This window comes from Vollenhovia emeryi, unplaced genomic scaffold, assembly GCF_000949405.1.
Source record: "Vollenhovia emeryi isolate VEMERY1.0 unplaced genomic scaffold, V.emery_V1.0 DF939487.1, whole genome shotgun sequence".
NCBI classification, from domain to species: Eukaryota; Metazoa; Arthropoda; class Insecta; order Hymenoptera; family Formicidae; genus Vollenhovia; species Vollenhovia emeryi.
The window spans coordinates 12,866-25,868 of record NW_011966879.1 but is presented as its reverse complement, the minus strand read 5'-3'; the positions used below and the strand labels follow the sequence as shown (position 1 = coordinate 25,868).

The 13,003-nt window shown below is 31.8% G+C and overlaps 5 long non-coding RNA genes across 5 annotated transcripts in view; 2 read left to right on the top strand and 3 right to left on the bottom strand.

Annotated features, from left to right (window-relative positions):
• The first annotated feature begins 2,323 nt into the window (after positions 1-2,323).
• On the top strand, positions 2,324-6,239 carry LOC105557438. Its single transcript, XR_001008602.1, has 3 exons — positions 2,324-2,796; positions 4,949-5,140; positions 5,923-6,239. It is a non-coding gene; the product is annotated as an uncharacterized LOC105557438 (long non-coding RNA).
• A 491-nt stretch (positions 6,240-6,730) lies between these two features.
• Positions 6,731-13,003, top strand: part of LOC105557437 — a 16,773-nt gene continuing 10,500 nt past the window's right edge. Inside the window, exon 1 of the long non-coding RNA XR_001008601.1 lies at positions 6,731-6,805. This is a non-coding gene — a long non-coding RNA (uncharacterized LOC105557437). The remainder of the gene's footprint in view (positions 6,806-13,003) is intronic.
• LOC105557434 lies at positions 7,242-8,148 on the bottom strand. Its single transcript, XR_001008598.1, has 2 exons — positions 7,736-8,148; positions 7,242-7,665 (listed from the first exon to the last, which is right to left on the bottom strand). It is a non-coding gene; the product is annotated as an uncharacterized LOC105557434 (long non-coding RNA).
• LOC105557435 lies at positions 9,243-10,471 on the bottom strand. The gene is made up of 2 exons (XR_001008599.1): positions 9,997-10,471; positions 9,243-9,371 (listed from the first exon to the last, which is right to left on the bottom strand). It is a non-coding gene; the product is annotated as an uncharacterized LOC105557435 (long non-coding RNA).
• On the bottom strand, positions 10,968-12,321 carry LOC105557436. Its single transcript, XR_001008600.1, has 3 exons — positions 12,029-12,321; positions 11,290-11,612; positions 10,968-11,081 (listed from the first exon to the last, which is right to left on the bottom strand). It is a non-coding gene; the product is annotated as an uncharacterized LOC105557436 (long non-coding RNA).

Genomic DNA, 13,003 nt, shown 5'->3' with positions numbered 1-13,003 from the left:
GCAATATAATTTTTACAATTTGCACATTGTATTTGCACTTGTACAATGTGCAAGTTGTAGAAATTATATTACAAGTGTAAATATTACAACTTTATTTCCTCTGTAGTGTAGAACTTTTCAATTAAATATAAAATATCGTTCAATAAAATGTACATTTGTTAACTTTTTATGCGTTATTTTTATTATTATTAATTTCATGGGGGTAAGACAACTTTTTGGAAAAAAAAGTTTAAAGTATTATGACATATTTTGTAAACGACCCACATTCTTTATCAAAGTAGTAAACAACTTTAAAGCTCTTTTCTCTTTAATCCTCCTGAAGATAAAAGGAGGATAAATAATAATAACATAAATAATGTATAAATAATATTATATTATATATAAATGATATAAATAATATATTAATAATAAGTAATTATTAGCAATAATAACATAAGTCCTTTTAAAGGTAATTAAATAGATAAAAAAATGTCTATAAAAACTGTCTTTTATAAAACAATCTTGCATATAACTGTATTAGGCTAATTAGATTTTCGTTTAATTGATCATATTCTGCCACTAAATTTCAAAACCATTTCCCACCATTTCTCGTTAGTGAAACGACATATTCTGTCACATGTTCTCGTTACTGTTTCCATTTGACTGCGCACGCCAGCGCGTTTCTTGGGGGGGCGAGATATATGACATCGTTCTTCAGTGATTACGACAATGTTACGAGCGCGCGGGAAGCTTTGTTCTCTCTTGCGTAACAGAACAGGTGCTTTTGGCTTTGGTTCGTGGCAACAAGTAACGTCAGGTAATTCCATTTCCTCTCATTAACAACTGCGCACGGATACGCAGATCTCGGCCAGAACTTTGCCTGCAGCTCATCAGTACTCAGAACGACGGTAAAAGTCTTGATGTTGTCCAGAAAATGTGCCTTTGAGTATCTCTTGTATTACTTTCTACGGTGTTTTTATTCGCATATTATGATTCATACAGAATATTCACGATTAGTACAGAAACTTCTAATTGTAGCACATGAATCGAGATTATTATTCGTCAAAATTTGTCTGCAATAATGAAAAAAAAACGTATAAAATTTAAATTAGGAAACATTAAATTGAAATAAAATAACACTATATTCATCACGTATTTTATCTTATCTCCCGTACATTCCATTGTTTTGAGTGGCACTGGGCTGACGAATTAGATGATATTTCTGGAGAAAATATAACAAGGTAGTAAGCGTTATTCTGCAGCGCAAATTCGCCGAGGGAGCGCTGCTAGCAAATAATTAGGTACGAGCGGCTAATTACTAACGAGCGATACGCGCTCGTTACAATCGTATAGCGCGATACAATTTTGTTTGATTAATACGAGTCTTGCATAGCTGCATGGGGAGCGCAAGATTATATTCGGGGGCAGTGGAATTGATTGGAGAAACAAAATGATCGCGGTGATGATGTGTAATTCCATACAATTCCGCCGACTATCATTAACGATATTGCGTACGCGACAGGCCGATGCGAACTGATAGAATCTCGTTAAAATTGCATTAAATGAGTGAGCGTAGCCCGACGGAGTACAAATATGTACGTAATTATTTCGGTTTATACAAGATAATAATTCACAACGCAATTAGTTTTACGTGTCCATTTCATTATGGCGCGCTTTGTTATGACAAGGGCCGCGGGTCCTAAGAACATTAAAATAATAGTACATAAATATCAATAATAAATATAAACAAATATAAGATTTAATGTACGCGAAATCTCAATATTTAATGTGCATGCGTATTTAAAATTTTAGCGTTTTTTGTATTATTAAATATTCGTAGTAAAACACATTGTCCTTGAATACAAACATTTTTATTGTTAATTGTTCTTCGAGATAAAATCTATATTTCACATAGAGTCGAATATTCCTATACACACAATTTTCCAGATAAACATTATCTCTAAACATTGGATACAACAATATCGAAAGTTAAATAAGATTAGATGCAACAACATTTAAAGGAACGAAACGAGACAGTTGTATTAGGCGAGTAGCGTTGACTTCAATATCTCACATATACCGTATAAGTTCGTAAGTCGGTGACCGTAAAGAGTAGCGAGGAGACGGTCAAAGGATTAATATCGGTCTTAATTTCGGCTTTGCCAACACAGGATATCGAGTTCTGCAAACATAGCTGCGTTAAGATCCGTCCTACATATAGTCTCTCGATAGCCTCGCGCCGCGTCGCCCCTGGATCGAGGAATACCGGCGGGCAGGGTGTCCGGGGGTGGTCGGGGGTGGTTCTGCCGCATAAAGGGTCGCGGATATTCGACGTCCCGGCAGTAAGCGCCGCGACGTCCGTCGGGGATGCGACGTACGGCGTCCGCGCGCGAAAGCTCGTGTCACGTGGCAACCAAACGGCGTGCAATACCTCTTGGTAGTATTCACAGAGATCGGAGGACAATCGAAGATCTTTATTTATCCTTCGTGCGAAAAGCCGAAACGTTACAGCTGAGACGGGCGCGTTTTTATGGTTTATTAAATTGAAAGGGAAACGTTTGTTCTTTTTGTTTTTGTTCTCGTTCTTCGTTTCTTGAATTCATCCACGCTGCGCTGATTAATCATCTTCTATCTAATAATTGAGTCAATGCGTGATTTAAATACATTTATTTTACGATAATCGTGTACGAGAAATTTGCGAATAGATATGGTGTACGCATAAAGATTACGTGCTGGTTGACATGTGGATACATGACTGTATCTGTAAGAAATAGATACTTGTCAGCGACAATTGCTGACAATAAATGTCAGAGCGAGGTATGTTATAGTAGTAAGTTTGTAAAAGTTTTTTTTTCTTAAAACACTTTGAGAAGTATCCCTCAGAAAAACTAAATTATAAAAAAGTAAGTGTTATTAAAAAAAACTTTTACTCTGCCGTTTATTTATTAAAATATTGTTATGTGGTATTTTAAATAATATCGTTATATCAGTTATTGTTATATCAGTGTTTTAAATAAAATTATGCACATAACATTTTGTTGGGAAATACCTATTTATTTTTCATTACATTTTAAAGTCATTTGCTGCAAACGGAGTTTTGTTTAATGGATTATATAACAAATTTATTTATCTCTTTATTTGAAAGAAAAATCAAGTTATATGGTACAGTTGGTACACGTATTAGTAGAATAATTAAAAATGTTTTTTTTTATACAAACTTGGCGCTTCTTGTCCCCTTTATGCCTTCTTTAATAATTTATTTATGTATCAAACAGATAAAAGGATAGTTATTAAAGTTCTCGAAGTAATGTTACTTTAGCGTGCATTTCTTTTCAACAGCTTTATTGAACATATTCTGCATAATCATGGCAAGGCCTGTTGACATAATTAATCAGGCTGAATGTTCATGTTGTTAAGTACACGTTGTTAAGATCCATAAGTGGAGTTTTGTATAAGTTTGCAATAACAATATCTGTACATGGTTACAATAGCAATAACTACAAGTTAGTTTATAAAAGGAACAGAACTAAGAAGCTGAACAACGCGTCTTTCAAATTGATTCTTTTTAAGATATATCAAGTCTCTAGTAATCTGCGACTTAAAAAAGTGGATAATATAATTTTGAAGAATTTAATATATAATACAATTTGATATTTAAACTATAGTTTCTATATCACAGTCTCTCTTGAAAATCATGATCGAACGATTGCACGACTTTTTCCAGTAGGTATAATTTTCAAGCTTAAAACCGCTATAAGTGCGTTCGTTAAATACTGTTAAATCTCGTTAAATATCGCACGAACTCTAGTATATGTAATGAGTTGTAGCTTGTACAACGTTAACATTGTGTTTTCAAACTACATGCCGTAGCTGGCTAATAAAATTGATAAAAACACGAACAATATTAAACGTAAGCAAACGTGATATAAGCCTCCTACTTGGAATTATCGAAAGATGAGTGATTTTATAATATTTATAACCATACGAGGAAGTTTAGCTTAAACAATAAAGAGCTGAATCCGGCTGATGATTAGTTCGCGAATATATAACATTGTTTACAAGAATCTTTTTGCGAGTTCTAGTCCGTTGTCTCTTGATCCACAGTTCCGAAATATTCTTTACATTGATATAAGAAACTTGTGATATAAGAAAGTGATGACGAACCAGTGGAAATTTATTAATAGCTCGAGTGTCGAGCGAAATTGCGATAAGCTTCTGACATGACGTAGACGATATTATTTCCAGGTCATAAACTGAGCTTTAGACAAATGGCGTGTAAATAGTTCAGTGTCTGCTACCTGAGCCGAACGAGAATGAGTCGCGCGCTATATTAGCGCAGATTGTACAATTAGTCCACTTTTCCATGGCATAATAATCTCGAATAGCATCTCGTTGCGGAACCTGGCGAAATTGTCTTACCTGGTAACAGAAAGCGTGCCGTTTATCGTGCATTCTTCTTGGCTTTCGTACGCGTTAGACTCATTTCTCGGGGAAAAAAACGCGGAATTGCTTTTCAGAAATATTGCGGGGAAACGAAGCGGAAAATTACAGTTGCGAAACATTAAAATCTTATCACGGTATTGTTATAAAAATATTCGAAGGCATTAAAGTTTCCTGCCGAAAGGAAGCTTGATACAATTTGCAATTACAGATAAATGATAAGAAAATACGTTAGATTTTTTAATTTGCTCTTGTTATAAACAAACTTATAATGTTAAATTAAAGATAAAATAGTTGACTCACCTCTTGTTGCGAGTTTCAGAAGTTGAATAAAGTTAAAATCTTGTCCACTCGAGTTTCTGTTTCGCACGTTAATAAAAAAAAATTAATCAATATGTACTTAATATAAAAAATGATCGATAAAAAATTGCAATAAAAAATCCTTTCTCACGCTTTGCTAAAAATATATATGTACAATGAATAATAGTCGCGTGGTTCGTCGTTCCTTAGCAGTTTTCACGTAATTCAGGTACGCGCCGAGTTTTAAGGAGTTGAAGTCAACGTCGAGCGAGGCAAAGTTATCTGATGTACGAGAACGAGCCTCCATATGTCAACGGGAGTAACACCGATATACTCCGCACGTAAACACCGGAAAATAGACGAACTCGTCTCGTCGTTGCTCGTAAATCCTCAGTTGCCGTAGCGGTAAACACGCGCTCCGGTAAATTGGGCATAAATATAATTTAAAGTTAGCCGATCGTCACGTAATTCGATGTTATCGGCGCGAGAAAGTGAGGGCGAGGGTGGCCCGCTTATCTAACAGAATCCGCGACGATTCCGCGTATGACGGCGACGGGACACCTGGAATCCTTCGATTTGGTGGTGATCGGCTTTAAACGCGGAACTTAATTCGCTTTCCAACTTTTTGCCGGCTCCACTCTCGCCTCCTTTCTTCGCGAAAGGCGCACCGGCTCTCCTTCGATTAGTGCTGCATTATTCATGGAGCCGGGCAATTACAATTTCCCCGAGCTCGGTCGTGCGGGGGAGAATTAAAAGCGGTCCGGGTTTCATCGACTCGCCGATTGGTTTGGATCGACGTGTAAATTAATGGCTATGTTACTCAATGGCGCAAAAAAAAAGACGCGAGAGAATGCTCGAATGTTTGCGCATACAGCAGCGCGAATATCATTACGCAGAATTTTAATATACAGAAATTCATTATACCGGGATTACAAAATAATAATTTATTTCATGTGTTCCGCTGTAAGAGTCATATTAAAATTTACACGACTCTGAGGGTTTTAACATTTATTGGAACTTTTATTAATCTCACTCACATTTATTTGAGATTTAAAATTTCGCTCATTAATTTGGATAATATTTTTAGATTATACATGATTTTCCATTAATTTCATAAATTCTCCGTTAAATTCGTAAATATGTTGTAATATTTCGTCCTTTAGTTTTAGATTATCGTACTGACTTATAATTTTTGCATTCTAGATAATCGTTTGGGCTGCATTGTCCGCCATAAAAATTACGCATGAAGAACGTTAGAAAATGGGGCTCCGTAAATCGCTTAACACACATTTATAAAGGAGCCCCTTCTACGCTGTGCGTTGAAGATCGATCCTTTTGTACAACAAGGACAAACGCGCATGCCAAGGGCAATTGCATTACTGAAATAATTACGTCAGAAACAACACCGCAAGAATTCCCATAATGATCAGCGAAACCTATGAGAACGAGACTCGCATCACCAGTCACAGTGCAATGCTAACTTATCCGAAGAAATCCGCTTCTTTTCGTGTCGGAGCACGGCGAAAGTCAAGAGAGCTGTTCAAATTTCGGAAGATATAATATCTCCTTCGACTCTCGAAAATGGCGCAGATCGTGATATAGCATTAGGCGAAAGAGACACGGGGTACATTCTGTTTTATGCGCCCACCGTTCGAATCTGGGATCTTTTTTTGGGACAATCACGGCCCATGTTCGTAAACAGACGCAGCGCTTGGATTGATTTAAGAATGAGACACGTCGCGATATTATGGGACACTTCGGGAACTGTTTAGACGGCTTATCTAAGCGGACGTCGAAGAGGTCTTGCGAGAAGGCGTCGCGGCGCCTCAGATCACTGATCGCCAAGGCCAGAAGGTGGGGCCTGACGACCGAGGAGGTCGCCGAATTACCGGCGATAAAGAGGCTAGTGCCGACCCGTATCACCCCGAGCTCGGCTACATGGACAACCTTGGCTATGATCGCTTTGGTATTGGGCGGCGGAATAGTCCTAGCGTACATCTGCGCGCCTTGTATCACGAGGAGCAGATAGGACCGATGCGGACCTGACGGTGCGACAAACTCGCGAAGAGACCATTGCCGAAAACAGGTAATCGATATTTCCACTTTACTTGCGGATAACAAGGCATTTCAAACAAACGCCTAAACAATAGGATGCGTCAGAATATTTAGAAAATGAAGGGTTAATAAAGAATATAAATTTTTCTAATAGAAATATCTCGAACGTGAAATATTACGATTATAAAATTGCGACTTTTGCTATTTTTTAAACAAAAATACTTAGTTTTAATCTTTCCAGTAAGTAGATACTTCGAAAGCGTAGCTATTTGAAACGATACCAAGGACGAGTGCATATGAAAAATGCGTTACACGTATCAAACATTAAAGTTTTGTTTTCATAAAATGTACATGTTATGTCTGGTAAAAATACAATTAGTATCTTTTCCTATTAAAATCTATTCTTGAAAACAATGGATCAGTTTAGTCGACCTAAACTGGCTATTGTTTAATAAATTCAACAAAAATAAAAATACAATGTGCTTTATTCTTGAAAAATAGATAAATTCTTCTGAATCATGCCAACTATTTATACTTTATTTTACTATTATTATTTTTTTTTGTAAAGAATTCCAGAAAAGATTTATCGTGTGTATTTTGTAAGTAAATTGTATTCATTATGCCATTTCATTAATATAATCCCACAAACTTAATCTTTACAAAAGTTTGTAAAAATAAAGATTAGAAATAAAAATTGCAATAATATGTGCGCATTTATGGCTAACCACTTCTTCTCGCTTCGTGAGTTTTTGTCGTAGATATATTTCTTGGCTAAACAAGTTAGCCGAAACCGGATTCATATTCCAATTCACTTGTGCGTGTAACTGCTAACTAAATATATACGCCATTATCGTTGATACACATTTTATTGGCTAATTCAGTCAAACGAGTCTGAAATATAAACAGCTAAAATAGATCTCTATGAACAAATACAAATATATTGCAAAAATATTATACCTACAGAGATTATTGAAAGATTGGAGTACATTCCCCAATGGCATTTAATAGTTGACCTTCGGGACACGTCTTCCAAGGAACTTGTATGACATTTGATTCGGAATCTGCTATTGTGATAAAGGTCGACATCACTAAAACAGTAACTATCAAGTATGCAGTGAAGATACCGCAGCTATTTTTCATAAGTTCGCAAAGCATTTCGCTCAAAACCAAAAGCAGAAATCAAATCGAGAGCACTCAAATATCAGAGTAAGACACCGAAACTAAACATGTTGCGCCGTGCACGGGGATTTTATATCGTTTTTTCGCTCATAAATGACACATGCCAATCACAAACGTACGTAACACACGTGCACATGTATAGTAAAAGCTATCAAATCTTTACATAAAAGTATTATATGTATGTTTACTCTTTCGAAGTAGATATATATTTTTCTTTTTAGCGCCTCTCGGGAAAAAAATAATAAATTTTTAATGTCCTATTTGAATCCTTTATGTATTATTTTTATTATTAAAAACATTCAAATCAAATATGTAGTGTACATGGCTATTTTTAATGCCTAGAAAAATAACATTTATAGCTCACACAAAACACAACATACGAGAAACCTTGTAAATACTCAGACAGTACGCATGTCTACACATAAAGACATTTTTTAGGCATGCTTGTATAATACATCTGATATAGAATAATTACACGAAAATGCCTTTTAATTTTGTAAGCAATTATAAATCATACGTGTCATGGGATGAATTTCACTTCTTGATATGGTATTATAATTAGATTGAATCATCTTATGGATAGCTCAAACAATTAGATATAGAAATACAATAAATAGATTAGCAAAAACTAACAAAGCCACTTATATGTATATTAAAATTAGCATAAAAACAGGATAATATCTCAATATATAGATTATAGATTATAACAAACATGAGGTGTATATAATTATAAGATATATAATGAATCACATTATATGTTTTAAACATTATTAATTGTTTATTATTAATAGATATTGTAATGGCAAATTTTTTAATGTACGTGTTAAACGTAAATATATAATATCTCAATCTGAAACTTAGTACGCATAATTAAATTAACAACCATTTTAATAATAATGATTCTGAGGTCTATATCAGACTACACATTAAAGAGTAAGGATCGCGAATTGGAGATTAAAATTTGACCAATCGGATAAGTTTAATTTTAATCCGTTTCGTTTTGATCGATTGAATTCGAATGTCCAATTCGTAATCCTCAATCCCCAATGCATAGTCTGACACTTCCTATAAAATGCTCTTTAACAAATATAAAAAAGAAAAGTATTAAGAAATGTCAGGTATAAAATAAATTGTCTATATTCTTTCCATATAATTTTAACAGTTTTTAATAATTTGACAGCTTCTGACAGTTTAATCTTCTTGAAGATAAAAATCGCCAAGAAAAATAAACATATTCTCTTTTATTCAAACAATGGCTAATACGAGTTAATATATATAATAATATTATGTACATATATGTATATTTATAATAGTTTATTTCTCATTGTTTCTTGACAGACTTGATTACAAGAATATACTTATAATTGTTGTTTAGATGAACATATAAAGTGCAACAGAACTTTCAGATGTCCGCATAACTGCAAGTCAAAAATTAATAATTAACATAATTAAATAATAATACACTGATAAAAATATTACTTTACTCCAGAAAATTATTCATTAGGTGGCTTCTAATAGCTTGTTAACTTAAATAAAAAAGATAAACAAATTAAAACATGCATTTCTTTAATTTAAGTATTTATTAAATATCAAACAGTAGATAATTTTAAATTTAAAAAATTTTACTTTAATTCTAAAAATTTTACTTTAATAATAAAATGTTTACTAATATATAAGTTTTACAGCGATGAAAATTGGATTTTTTATTTGACAAAAACAATGATTTTGTAAAATAAATAGTATTCTCTATCTCATAAAATCTTTAGTTGAATGTAGAAAACGTAATGATTTAAATTTATTTACTTCATATAATATACAGATTTACTTGAAATTTTATATTTTTATTTAAATAGAATAAATATTTACTTCAGTAAAAAAATAATTTTAAGTGAATCTTTTTACTTAGTTAAAAAAAATGTTTTGTCAGTGTAGTAATTGCTATCATATAATTGCATTTCTTATTGTGTAATTTTATAGTTAATTGTTCATAGCAATCAAATAAAGGTGTAAATATTTTGAGAACTTATTGTAAATAAATTGTACCTGTCCTTAATCGATGATTAGGCGACAGACACCAGTAGCCGTATCCTTTATCCTACCGCTAGGACAAGGTAGCGGATCCATCAAGCTTGACTCAGCAATCGCTATTGTGATAAAAGTAGATATTAATAAGAACGTCATGAGCAGATGTAAAATGCCAAATTTGTTCCAACGAATATTTTCCATTTTTCCAAAAATACGTTCTAGTGATGGAAACAGCAACGAAATTTAAAGTTAAAGAAAGAAAAACTTTTAATTAACTTTAGAGAGAAGAGAGAATTATCACGCTCTTCACAGTACAACTTGTTTATATATGTGGCATTCTACGCAATGATTTCCTTTTATACTTTTACAGTCATAGATAATACCAAGGATAAATGTATGCGACGAACGCATATTATAAAAATTATATTGCAAGTAATATTATAGTTATCTTTTGCTGCACGTGCATACATACTATATCTTTTTACTAAATATAAAATATATGGACTATTTTATTGATATTTATTATCGTTCTTCCTTGCTCCATTATCTCTTTATCTTTCTCTCCTTTTTTCTCTCGTTTACTTGTTTTAAAATCTATAATCTTTTTAACGCCTTAATGTAAGTTTTATGAGTTTTTCTACTTTATCATTTCTTAATAAAAATATTATTTATTAGTAAAAATATTAAAACAAATTTAAATGTCATCATACATTTTGTGTAAGTTACGTTTTTCATATCACTTTATTAATCTTGTGATTTAATACTTTCTTAATCTTGCTAAAGATAACAGTAGAGAAAAGAAAAATTAATTTGTTTCTTTTTTTATGTATTTCAGTGAACGAATATAAATAAAATTTGAATTGCTGCACAAAAAGTAATTTTTTTATGGGAAAGTGATAAATTAATTTGTTTTTTTTATATTCAAATATAAATACAAATACAATTTTTTTGTAACTAGTAAACGAGTAAATTAATAGGTATTTAAAAATCGCGTATAAATATTGAAAACTTTATACCTTTTTCTCACTTCATCAATTTGACTGGTTTGGGTTTTGGTTCAATGATTGATGACCATCGTGATAAAAGTTGATGTCAATGAAAAACTTAGCATCAAATATATGTATAGCAAGTGTGAGTATGAGTATTCTTAACGTTTAAAGTTTTAAAAATTGAAGTTAAAGAATTAGAAAAATTAAAGAATAAAGTTAAAAATTGTTTAACAATTTATAATACTTATTTATATTTCTTTGCATTATTTCTCAAATATGAACTGCAACTGCATTAAATAACAATTTTTATTTAATAACTAACCTCACAGAAATCAACGTAACATTGAAATGTCTTCCAATAATAAACCGCATATACGTATGTGTGTTATACGTATGTGTTTTATGTATTTTATCAAGTTATTGCATAATTTTATTATTTGAGAAAATAACAGTCGTGATATTGGAGTTTTGATAATCAGAAAAGATTATAGGTGGAAAAGTAACACATCTGTAATAAAAGTTTTCTGGCTGATAAGACACTGTCACGGCGTTTATTTATATTTCCTTATTACAATATGCTCTCGTAATCGTTTCTTTATTTTCCAAATCTAAACTGTAACCGCATTATTATCCATTTTTGTGTAACTGTAAGTTAAAAGGTGATGTTAATACATTCGATGCTCGACTATAACATTATTATGTTTTGTTAACCGAAAGTTAATAATTAATTTACCATAGTACTAATTATAATACTAAAATGTTTTACCAGGATAAATATTACTAGTTCAGTAATAATAATATTGGTTCAATAATTTAACAAATTAAATTAAAATAAAAAATTTTTCAAAAACTTATAAAAGTTTATTATTAAATATAGATTATATTACACTTTCCACAATTGTCAAAGTTAGTGTATGTTTATTTGATATATCATTGATCTAATTGATTAAATAACACTTAGTCATGTTATTGAAAGGTGCGTTAATAAATTCAAAAAGATCAGAGTTAGAAAAAGGACATGTAAAAAGTATTTATCAAAATATATATTAAATGAACTGTACCTCTTGTCCTTCACCCCATACGGGGTATGCGATATTTTCCAAGTGCAAGTTTTTTCTAACCACGCTGAGACTTAGCACGAGGCGTCGTACATATCGGAAGCTTTATAACGTAGCCTTCTGATTCAGTAGCTACCATCGTGATAACAGTTGATATTAATAAAACAGTGATCATTAAAAATATAGAAAATGCGCTGGTATGACACCTTTTTATGTTTCTTGCAGAGAATAATCGCAGTTGCTAAATAATTTTCAACTTGTCGTATTTTGCGTGAAAGCTCTTTTATATTATTACAGTCATAAACACTTTTAGTGAACAATAAACGTGTCTGACAAAAATCACGATTCTCTATAAAACAGGAATAAAATGTGAAATATTTTTTACATAATTTTTATTACACACAATATACCTTTATACATATATATATATGCATAAAAAATATATACATAAAATTGTGTCTTTTTGTAGGACTAAACCAAAACAATTATTTTTTAAAAGAAAGTTAATTTAAAAAATTATATAACATGAAGAAATTGTAAATAAGTCTTTAAATATTATCGCTATACATATATGTATATTTTGTATATCGTTTACACTGTTTTATATCATTTGATTAATCCTGAGTTACTTACTATAAATTAACAGTTTTTTTAATAATTCTCAAGAAATGGAGGGAGGAAGTGGTAAAGAACTTGTCCTGTCATTATGCGTGGATCATTTAAAATGAGACATCTTGTATAATGTTATTTATAATTCTCTCCATTATTCCTGAAAATTTACTGCATTAGTAACTGTCAGATTCTTCTGTATTTGCAAGTGCTAAAATTTAATGTTAATATTGTTAACAATTATGGTCAAGTTATTACATGTAAGAATTTTTATTTTTTGTAATTTAATCATTAAACTATCGCAGAAATTAACAAATAATGTTTTAAAATAATAAATCTCTATAGAAGTGTATATTTTATATGCATATA